Genomic DNA, 12,940 nt, shown 5'->3' on the forward strand with positions numbered 1-12,940 from the left:
CTTGGTGACACTACGATTCCAGTTCATAGCTTCTTGCTCACAATATTTGACACTTTGTTGACATACTGTCAGAAACTTCACACATTTTCCAAAAGCTATCACAGAGTATTATTAGGCCATTAATGCAGAGTTTTAAGAGGAAACTACAAAATATCTTTCACTGGGTATTTGTTATAACAACTATGTTTATACTACTGGATTCCTCCGTGATGATAGATCGATCGATAGATAGATAGATAAAGATACACTTTTAAAAGAAATCAACTATGTTAGGCTAATACACTATAAGTAATAAAGTTGTAATACAGGTATGTGTGACAAAAATATCTTCATGTAAAGCTTCTGCTTATTCCTACTCAGCTAATGATATAGAGATAAAATGTATCTGAGTCCATTTGTGCTTATGAATGTAAAGTAAAAATTATTTGTGTGTGCATATATACACATCAGTGTATGTATATGCATATATGTAAATAGAAAAATTCTGTAAAAATTGCTAAAAGATATATACATTTTAACGTTTTACTGTATATACTTCTGTGCCATTTTACTTTTCTACAATGAGCATGTAACTACTTAATTTTAAACTAAAAAATAAAACAGAAAATGTAAACATTTCTAGCCTTATGCAATATTGTGTAAATTTCTTTTGTAGATTTCTGTGATTTATTTATTTTTTCTTTCATAAATGGCATATACATGTAGTATATATCTCTATCTTTCACTAGCTGTGTCTGTATGTATATGTAAATTATATCCAGTGTGTGTCGAGCACTAACTGTCCCAGGCATTGGTCTAAGCACTTTAATTATGATATACAACTCAGTACCCATGACACCCTTGAGTTGATTATTTTTACTACCACATACTGATAGAGCTGTGCTACTCAATGCTTATTTTCTTTTTTTAAAATTCATTTATGACACTTTAAGTTCTGGGATGCATGTGCAGAACGTGCAGGTTTGTTACACAGGTATACATGTGCCATGGTGGTTTGCTGCACCCATCAAGCCGTCATCCAGGTTTTAAGCCCCACATGCATTAGGTATTTGTCCTAATGCTGTCCCTCTCCTTGCGCCCCACCCCCTCAACACCTATTTTCTAGTGTTTTTACTTCTCTTTTGTAAACAGGAGAACAAGCTATACCTACGCTGGAAATTATTACAGTCAGAAGTTTGCCCACCTCAGATGGGTCTGAAGACTTCAGTCCCTAGAGCATTTAGCAATCCCTTTCATTCTTCTCCTGGGCATCATTAACATATTCCTTTTCCCTGACTAGCCTTAATCCATACCCTATCCATTCTTCCCATCAGACAGGCACTTTTTCATTCTAACATACTTGACTATATTTCAGATTGTGTGTCTTTGCCTGCGTGTATGCTATTATCAATCATTATGCTTTCCAAATTCATGCTGAAGAGTGGTTTTGCCATTCTTTACACAAGATTTAGTTTTACTTTAAAACTCAAACACATCATAGGAATCATCATAAAAATAGATTCATACACATGTAAAAGAGAATCAGAATACGGATTAATTGTTTATGCTTTTCATATAAGTAATAAAGCCAGCAATTAAGAATTTCATTGATAGATTATGGTAGAATCCTTGTCACGCTGCTTAGCCCATATCCTGGCTCTGAGCAGAACTGAACTTCAGCCTTCGGAAGACAACAGTCTGCCATTTTGCCTTATTCTCACAGATAAATTACTTTATAGCACTTTAGTGAAGAAAGGAAGACGTATTATTTAACAGCTCTCCAAATCATAGCAAACAGGCTTAACTTTATTAATTGATTTTATCCATTTTGCTTTGAAAAAGTAAATAAGTAAAGTAGAATCAAATGAGCCATATAGTTCCAGCCTGTTGAATATTTTAAACCAAACTGGAAATTAATGAGGTGATTAAGGAAAAAAAACAAAACAAAAAAAACTGTAAAAGGAGATAAAAACAAGAGGTCTTAAGTACTTAATCTGGAAGAACACAATTGGAAATACTTTTTGCTCTATTGAAAGAAAATAAGAATATTTTGTTCCAATCTATACTCCTCTCCCTGAGCACTGCCACCTAGTAAGGGCTTTCTGAGTGACAGTTTTGGTCCTCCAGTGGACCTTTCTGTGACACCTTTCTCAGCAGGCCTCCGTCCACCAGTAGGCCTGCAGGACTTGCTCCTGCTGAGGAAGGCTCACACAGCGTTTCGCTCTCTTATCCTACTGTGGCCATGTGGCGCTGGTGTGAAGGAAAATAAGCTAGAATAGCAAAGATACATCTCGCATGAAGTACTAGGCCACAATTGAAGTGGCAGAGACATCATTGTCAATCAATAAAATTTCTCCTGTCTTTGTAGCAAGTCTAACTCGGTTAATTCAGACAATCATCCCCGCAGCTGTACAAGACAATTAGGTCTAGAGATTCAAATCTATGCAATTGGTAAATAATCTCAAGAATAGGCAGAAGGCTATAAAGCAGTGTTACCTGTCCCTTCACATTCAAAAGCATTTCGACATTCAAAAGCTCTCACATGGACACATGATAATTAAAGTTAAAAGATTATGGCAGCTGCATTTTAAAGAGTAATAGCGTTACAATTAACATTAATTGTTAATTTTGCCTTTAAAATGAAGTAAAAAATAAATGCAAACTTTTGCCAAAAGGTAGTACCAAGAGTGTGTTTTATTGAAAATTATTCTAACCTTCCCCCATGCTGCAACTCTCTCCACAAAATAAAACATTTGCCAGTTAATGTGGACCTGATGTAACTGTTCTAGTCAGAAGGTCAAACATACTGAATCTGCTGCCAGAGCCAAGTTCAGTTGAAATGTATGAAAAACACAGAAAGTAAAACCTTGCAGTGAGCTATAAATACTCATAAATACACTAAAATTTATAGTTCATTATGCTCCTGTTTTGTCCTTCCTGCCAAAGTCAAAAAGCTCACGGACCTTCGTTTTAAAAGAAATTTACTGTACATTAGGAAGCAAGCCACATGGTGGTCCAAAACACCGCCAGTTCTCAGCAGGTCAAATACATGCTGATTGAGGATTTGAACTAGGTGCATCCTATGCAGCGCTACATATGAACATTGAATTTTGAGCGCAGGGCACATGTATGTGTGTACTTTTAAATTATTCTCTAAAGTCACTATTGTTTGAAACTATCTCACCATTCAAATAAATGACAAAGAAATTGCCAGTAAGTTTTCCCAGTTTTCTGATATCATCAGCTATGTAAAAATATCCATTAAAAAGGAACTAGCGTATCTATGGCAATGAAGCATAGATGTTTTATGTGGCTCTGGAACCATCAGGTAAAATCAAATTTTTAAAAAATACAAGCCTAAATCATGTTTACTTTTAGCATATTTAAAAATTCAGATATGAACTGTTATTTTCTTTCAATACAGACCTGTTTATGAATCTATTTTTATTCAATTTTATTTAATGAATACATTCTCTATCAAAAAATATCTCAATATGAAACTGAAAATGTTTCAATTACCTAGTATATTTGAAGAAATATAATAGCCATATCATATAGGGCTTTGCTACTCAGTTGTGTGGCCTGGGCACCAGCAATATTGGCCTAGCTTGGGAGCTTATAAAAATTTCAGAATTTCAAGCCCTTTTCCAGAACTACTGAATAAGAATCTGCATTTTAGCATGATTCCCCTGTGATTCTTGTGCACATTAAAGTTTGTGGAACATGGATATAAAACAATAGCTTAAGTAGAAATGATATGGTACACCAAATGTTTTGTTAGCAGAAAAGCAAAATTCTGCTTAAAATCCAGCGAATTACATTAGAGCGATTTAATTTCTCACTACAAAAGAATAAAGTTCATGTTATTCAGAATTATTTTGCAGGACACTGATCAAAACGTTTTCTATATGATAGCCCACAGGATTTAATCTCTTCCCACACCCCTGCTAAAATACAACCCGATATTTTCTTCAGGAAAGTTGAGTTTTGTCTTAATTATGTGAATTAACTTCAGACATAAGTCATCAGTATTTGATAAGTCCCACTGACAAGAAAATTTGTAAATTTTCTTTGTAGTGGTATTTAATCCCATTAATTTATCTAACTTTGTTTTATTTAATCTTTTTCTTTATAAATACAATATAGCGACATTAAAAAATAAAACTGTGAAATAAAACGCGTAACCTCATTTCTTAAAGAACTTTGGTCCATGGATATGAAGGACCTATCTTTCTCCAACAGGTATTGGCTCTCCAGGTCAGGTTAGAAATCCATTGCCATGGCAATGTGCAGGACTGCCTAGGAGGCTACCTGAGCTTATACCTGGCCTTGTGCAACAAAGATCATTAATCTCCAGGTCTCCCAATATGAATCTTTTGAAGAGCTATAAACACACCTACTGTGTTAGCCTTTCCAGAGATATTCTGAAAGAACTAATATCCACAGTGTTTTAGCCAGATCAAATGGAGCACAATCTGAAGTGAACCTGCCATCTAGAGTTTGATCTCCTGACACTCACAAATAGCCCACTTGAAAGCTCCAACGTCCCTTTCAAAAACCCTAGTTTTAAAAGTAAAGATTATCAGTTTGTAAATATATCACATATCGCACTTATCTATCAAAGCTATTAATCTTTTGTGGGATCTATTTTATGGGCCATTGTGAAAATCTAACAAGTCTGAATTTTTTTTTCAGATAAATGCACAGGTACATTTATCTCAAAAACTATGTATACAGTGTCAAGAACTTCATTGTTTTCCAAGTGTCTATTCCAAAGAATTCAATGGAAGATACATTGCAACATGTGATTCACCAAATGCTATGCAAAGTTGTCAAGCCCTAATATAAACTGAAATATATTAGATAGTTAACTTGTAAAATATCACTAGCAGGCATATACACCTTGTTTATTCTTTGCTAAGTATGCTTATTTTCAAAATTGTTCTTTTTCAGAGAATGTAAATTCTTAATGATAGGAATAGTTTAGGCTTAAAAATTGTACGTTCTTGAAAGGATTATGTATTATTTTATTAAAGCTCTTTTTAAATATTAACTAGGAACTCAGGAGTTACTTTACTTTGAAAAACTTTTCTCAAGTTTCAGGATGGGGAAATGAGCTGGAAAAAAAATGTTAATACTTTTACATGAATAATAATGGAATAAAACAGTCTAATTAACAACCACATCAGAGGAAAAATCCAACTACTCAAGAATATGCTAGACTTATAGCTCCTAGGAGGTATAATAAAAGCATTCCACGTATGGATTCATTGCCATCAAGGTGGTGGGGAATGATAGTGGACTGGAATTAAGGCAACCTCTCTCATAAGCATGTTGATTCCAGACTTATTTTAATACTCAACACTGATTTTATTTTTGTCAGCATATATGTGTCCTTTGAAAATGCAGAGTTTTAAGCATCGTGGAAACTGAGCATGTCAGATGAAACCCAGCAGTCGTTAGTGGGTAAGATATATCATGTATGGTACAAACTCCATTCCGACCTAACTTTTCACTATGTGTCCTTGAGCTATATCTTAGCTTAGAACGAAACATGAACATAAGCCAATTCTACACCACTGAAGTCATCAAATCCAAGACAGAATGTCTGAAACCCATTTCAAACGTAGAGTTTCTGATATGTTTTAACTAGTAAATGATGAACAATATGGGTTACAGGAGGGTACTCTGTAAAGGATTTACCATAAGCATACATTATTGAAGAGCATCTGTTTATTCCATCTTTTCCAGAATTTTTAGGGTAACATTTTATTCAATTCAACATTGCAACAAATCTGACAATGAAGCTATTTTAATCTTAGACTACATTAACCAGTACTGTAACTGGAGTACGGCAGAGAGAATTCTGACCAAATCTTGGAGGTCCACCTCACACAAGTGAAGCATTTCAGACATTGTCATTAAAAACTGGAAAGCAAATGTGTAGCAACCAGAATAGTGAAAGAATTTAAAACTTCGAGGGTGGAGAAAAACCACAAAATTGTCTTTAAATATTTAAGGAATCTCCCAGTAGAATAGATATTAGATTATCCCTATGTGGATCTGGAAGAAAAAGCAAAAACCAATAGATGGAACTTATAAAGACATATTAAAAATGAAATAGACTGCTTCATAGAGATTAATTTCCCATCAGTGAATTCAGGGAAGACAAACTTAGAACAGAGAACTAGATCAGAGACCATAAATCCTCACATGTCAATTTATATTAGGTTTTTGTTTACCAGATCAATATTTTTTTTTGTTTATATATGTCAAGCAATACCTTAGTAAGTTACTCACTTATTTTATCCCTAATGACATATTAATCAGGCAATATCATAGATCTCTGGTTACTGTTCCATCTCTGTGTTTTTTACAGTCATCGTACACACTTATTTTCTAATGGGTAAAGGCCGTGATCTGGCCTCTTCCACTCAGTAATCCCATTATTTCCATAAAAACCACCAAATCCCATCTCACTGTGGTACCTCCTACTGTTGTGCCTTGCCTACGGAGGACAGTCACATCTTGATTTTACAAGGATGGAGTGTTCTGTTGGCCTCATCTAAGAAATGCTTAAAGGAAGGTTGTAGGGGTTACACATAATAGATCCACTCCAACATTCCCTACTTCCTAGGCCTACAGTATGCCAGGAATATGTGAAACTTACATCCTCATTGATTTTAGGATATTGTTAAGTCCAGGCTTTGTTTTTAATTGACAGCTATAAACCGTATATACTTACAGTGTACAACATGATGTTGAGACTACTGGATCACATGGAAGTTCTATTTTTAATTTTTGAGGAACCATACCATTTTTATGCTGGTTGTACAAATTTACATTCCTACCAATACTGCACAGAGATTCCTTTTTCTCCACAACCTCACCAACAGCTGTCATCTTTTCTCTTTCTGATGATAGCCATCCTAACATGCATGACGTACTATCTTATTATGTTTTTAATTTGTATTTCTCTGATGGTTAGTAATGGTGAGCATTTTTTTCATGTACTTATTGGCCATTTTTATGTCTTATTTTAAGAACGATGGCACATGCCTGTAATCCCAGCCCTTTGGGAGGCCAAGGCAGGTAGATCATCAGAGGTCAGGAGTTCAAGACCAGCCTGACTAACATGGTGAAACCCCATCTCCAGCAAACACAGAAAATTAGCCAGGAGTGGTGGCGGGTGCCTGGAATCCCAGCTACTTCGGAGGCTGAGGCAGGAGAATCACTTGAACCCAGGAGGCAGAGGTTTCAGTGAGCCAAGATCACACCACTGCACTCCAGCCTGGGCAACAAGAGTGAAACTCTGTAAAAAAAATAATAATAATAAATACAGGAAAGAAAGAAAGAAAGAAAGAAAGAAAGAAAGAAAGAAAGAAAGAAAGAAAGAAAGAAAGAAAGAAAGAAAGAAAGAAAGAAAGAAAGAAAGAAAAGAGAGAGAGAGAGAAAGAAAGAAAGAGAAAGAAAGGCGGGGAGGGGAGTGGAGGGCAGGGGAGGGGAGGGAAGGGAAGGGAAGGGAAGGGAAGGGAAGGGAAGGGAAGGGAAGGAAAGGAAAGGAAAGGAAAGGAAAGGAAAGGAAAGGAAAGGAAAGGAAAGGAAAGGAAAAAGGAAAGGAAAGGAAAGTCTATTCCAGTCTATTGCCTATTTTTTTAAATTAGGTTTTTGGTTTTCTTGCTAGAGAGTTGTTTGAGATCCTTATATATTTTGAGTATTAACCCCTTATCAGATGTATGCTTTGCAAATATATTTTCGCATTCCGTGGGTCATGTCTTCACTTTGGTAATTACTTCCTTAGCTGTGCAGAAACTTTGTAGTTTGATGTAATCCTGTTTGTTTTTGCTTTTGTTGTCTGTGCTTTTGGGGTCATATCCCACAAAATCACTGCCCAGACCATTGTCATGAAGATTTTCCCCTATGTTTTATTCTAGTATCTTTACCATTTCAGGTTTTACATGTAAATCTTTAATCCATTTTGATTTGATTTTTGCAACTGGTATGAGGTGAGTATCCAATTTCATTCTTCTACATGTGGATATTGTTTCCCAACAGCAGTTACTGAGGAGAAAATCTTTGTCCTATCATGTGTCCTTTTGCATCTTTGTCTAAAATCAATTGATTGTAAATTCCTGGATTTATTACTAGGATTTCTATACTAATCCATTGGTCTGTGTGCTTTTTTCATGCCAGAACCATGTTGTTTTGACTACTATCGCTTTGTAGTAGTATGATGCCTTTAGTCTTGCTCTTTTTCTCAAGATTGCTTGTCTATTTGGCAACAATTTGTTCCATATGAATGTAGGATTTTTTTTTAATCTCGGTGAAAACGCCATTGGAATTTTGACAGGGATTGCACTTAATCTACAGATCACCTTAGTTAGTACAGATGCTTTGGGTAGTATGGACCTTTGGTAGACAGATATAACAATATTAATTTCCCAATTAATGAACACTGTATTTATTCGTGTCTTCTTCCATCAATGTTTTATAGTTTTCAATGCACAGATCTTTCACTTTAGTTAAATTTACTCCTAAGTATTTTTGGTATCTATTGTTAATAGAATTTTATTTTAAAAAATTCTTTTTTGGATAGTTCATTGTTAGTGTACAGGAACACTATTTATTTTTGTATGTTAATTTTGTATCCTGCAACTTAATTAAATTGGTTTATTAGTTTTAACAGTTTTTGTGGAGTCTTTAAGGTTGTCTATACATAAGAGTATGTCATCTGCAAACAAGGACAATTTAACTTCTTCCTTTACAATTTGGATGCTTTCTTTTTCTTGAATAATTACTCTGTATAACTCCAGTACTATGTCGAATAGAAGCGGCATAGCAGGAGAGAGCATCTTTGCCTTATTCTTCATCTGAGAGAAAAAGCTTTCAACTTTTCACCACAGCATATGATGCTACCTTGGGCTTGTAATATATGGCCTTTATTGTGTTAAGATACATTTCTTCTAGACTTAATTTGTTGACAGTTTTTTATTAAGAAGAAATGTTTGATTTGGTCAAATGCTTTTTCTGCATCTACTGAGATGACCATATGATGTTTGTCCTTTATTCTGTTAATATGTGTCATATTTATTGATTTGCATATATTGAACTATGTTATTTTTTTAATCCTAGATACAAATCTCACTTAATCATGGTGAATGATCCTTTTAATATGCTGTTGATTTTAGTTGACTAATGTTTTGTTGAGGATTTTTGCATCTATGTTCATCGGGGTTATTGGCATGTAATTTTCTTTTCTTGTAGTGTCTTGTCTAGCTTTGGTATTGGGGAAATGCTGGCCTTGTAAAATGAATTCAGAAATATTCCTTTATCTTCAATTTTTTTGAAAAAGTTTGAGAAACACTCCACAAAAAATTAACTCAAAATGGATTATAGACCTAAATGTAAAACACAAAATTGTAAAATTCCTGGAAGATAACATGGGAGGAAATCTACATGACCCTGGGTATTGCAATGACATTTTAGATACAACCTCAATGGCATGATCCATGAAAGAAAAAAAAATGATAAATTTGATTTAATTAAAATACAAAACTTCTCCTCTGTTGAAAACACTGTCAAGAGAATAAAAAGACAAGCCATAGACTGGGAGAAAATATTTGTAAGACACATATCTAACAAAGCACTGTTGTCTAAAATATACTAAAAACTCTTAAAAATCAATAGTGAGAAAGTGGACAATCCAATTTAAAAATGTCTGGGAGGCCGAGTCAGGTGGATCACGCAGTCAGGAGTTTGAGGCCAGCCTGACTAACATGGTGAAAATCCATCTCTATTAAATACAAAAATTAGCCAGGTGTGGTGACACACACCTGTAACCCCAGCAACTCAGGAGGCTGAGGCAAGAAAATCACTTGTACCTGGGAGGCAGAGGCTGCAGTGAGCTGAGATAATGCCATTGCACTCCAGCCTGGGTGACAGAGCAAGACTCTATCTCAAAAAATAAAAATAAAAAATAAAAAATAAAATAAAATAAAATAAAATCCTAAATTGACACCTCATCACAGAAGATATACAAATGGCAAATAAGCATATGAAAAGATCACAACATCATATGTCATTAGGTAATGATATAAAACATTAAACAATAATGAGATATTACTACATACCTATTAGAATAGTCGAAATTCAAGACACTGACAATAGCAAATGCTGGTGGAAATAGGGAGCAACAGGCACTCTCAGTCATTACTGGTGGGAATGTAAAATGGTACAGCCATTTTGGAAGAGAGTTTGGGCAGTTTCTTACAAAACTAAACATATTCTCACCATACAGTCTAGCAGCTGTGGTCCAAAAGAGTTGAAAAGTTATATCCATGCAAAAAACTGCCCATTGATATTTATGGAAGCTTTATTTATAATTGCCAAAACTTGGAAGCACTTGAGATATTCTATAGTAGGTGTGCATATAGATAAACTTTGGTACAGCCAGAAATGTGCTATAATTCAGTGCTAAAAAGAAATGAGTTATGAAAAACCCACAAGCAAAATCATACCAAATGAGAAAAAGTTGGAAGCATTTCCCCTAGGAACTAGAACAAGAAAAGGATATTTACTGTCACCACTCTTATTCAGCATAGTAGTAGAAGTATTAGCCTAAGCAATCAGGCAAGAGAAAGAAATAAGAGGAATACAAAGTGAAAAATAAGTCACATTATCTCTGTTTACTGATGACATGATCATATACCCAGAAAAACCCTAAAGATTCCTCCAAAAGACTCTTAGACTTGATAAACAACTTCACTAAGGTTTCAGAATGCAAAATCAGTGTACGAAAATCAGTAGCATTTTATAACTAAAGTAGCATGGTACTGGTATAAAAATAAACATAGATCAATGGAACAGAATAGAGAATGCATAAGTAAAGCCACATATCTACAACTAACTTATTTTCAACAAAGTCCACAAAAATATAAAATAAAATAAGGGGAAAGGACATCTTATTCAATAAGTAGTTCTGGGAAAATTGACTAGTCATATGCAGAATGAAACTGGGGACCTAGCTCTCAAAATATATAAAGATTAACTCAAGATCAATTAAAGAGCTTAACTGAAAGACCTGAAACTGTATTAATCCTAGAAGAAAACATAGGAAATTCTCTTATGGACATTGGCTTAGGCAAGGAATTTATGACAAAGACCCCAAAAGCAAACGCAACAAAAACAATGATAGGGAAATAGGACTTAATTAAACTAAAAAGCTTCTGCATAGCGAAAGAAATAATTAGCAGCATAAGCAGACAACCTGCACAATGGGAGAAAATATTTGCAAATTATGCATCCAACAAATGACTCATATCCAAAATCTACAAGGAACTCAAACAACTCATGAGAGAAAACAAACAACCCCGTTAAAAACTGGGCAAAAGATACGAACAGTTATTTCTCAAAAGAGGATACACAAACAGCCAACAAACACAGGAAAAAAAAGCTCAACTTCACTAATGATCAGGGAATTTCAAATTAAAACCACAATGAGATATTTATACCAGGCAGAATGGCTATTACAATAAAGTCAAAAACAGCAGATATTGGCAGGGATGCAGAAAAAACGGGACACTTGCACACTGTTGGTGGGAATGTAAGTTAGTTCAGCCTCTATGGAAAGTAGTATGGAGATGTCTCAAAGAACTGAAAACAGAACTACCACTCTACCCAGCAATCCCACTACTTGGCATGTACCCAAACGAAAATAAACTATTGTATAAAAAAGACACCTGTACACATATGTTTATTGTGGCACTTTTCACAATATCAAAGTTATGGAACCTAAGTGTCCATTGATGGTTGATTTTATAAAGAAAATGTGACATGTAACACCATGGAATACCATATAACCATAAAAATGAGTATAATCATGTTCTTTGCAGCAATATGGGTGGAATTAGAAGCCATTATCTTAAGTGAACTAGCTCAGAAACAGAAAATCTAATACTGTGTGTTATCACTTACAAGTGGAAGGTAAACAATGAATACACATAAACACAAAGGTAGAAATAATAGGCACTGGGGACTCTAAAAGGAGAGAGGGTGGAAGCAGGGTGACAGTAAAAAAGTTACTTATTTGGTACAACGTTCATCATTTGGATGATGTGTACACTAGAAGCCCAATTCCCACCCATTAAGCAATATACCCACATAACAAACATGTACATGTACCCCCTTAATCTAAAACAAAATAACTTTTAAATACAATGAGATATTGAGACATAGAGGAAACTTGGATGTGTATTACTAAGTGAAAGAAGCCAATCTGAAAAAGCTACATAGTGTATGATTTCAACTATGTGACACTCTAGGAAAGACAAAACTATGGAGTCAGCGAAAATGTCAGTGATTGCCAGGAGTTACGGTGGTAGAAGGGGCGAATAGGCAGAGCACAGAGGATTTTTAAAGGTTCTCAGAATGCTTACTGATATAAGATTAGTTATTTTTCTAGCCTTCTGAGTGGAGAGACAGAATGTGTGTTTGTGTGGGCTTATGTGTTTGTGTCAGTGTTTCTTAAGACATAAGGCCTACTTTTATTAATGACTTTAATTCAAACACAGGATTTTAACTTTTCTAATTGGGTTTCTTAAATATGTTTCCCTTTTAACCACAATGAAAATCCTGCCTCTCAATGATATAATTATTCTTTTGATATATTCCATAGTATATAGACAAGTATTTCAGGATAACTTTAACATTGCAAACTGATATGGTCATGAAAGATAACTTAGGATTTGTTGCAGGCCTTTTTGCTGTTAGATATATACCATACCAGAGATATAAAGATGAATTAGTTTATTTTGTTTTATAATTTTATAAATTATTTACATTGTTCCAGAGTTATGTCTATAAATCTATGCTCTATTTACAAGGAAGTTCAGTCTCTACCACTGTCCCAGTCACTCCATTTGTTCCCCCACATGCAGGTATATATATATAGAGACACACATAT

The sequence above is a fragment of the Chlorocebus sabaeus genome, chromosome 10, assembly GCF_047675955.1.
Source record: "Chlorocebus sabaeus isolate Y175 chromosome 10, mChlSab1.0.hap1, whole genome shotgun sequence".
Taxonomy (NCBI): domain Eukaryota; kingdom Metazoa; phylum Chordata; class Mammalia; order Primates; family Cercopithecidae; genus Chlorocebus; species Chlorocebus sabaeus.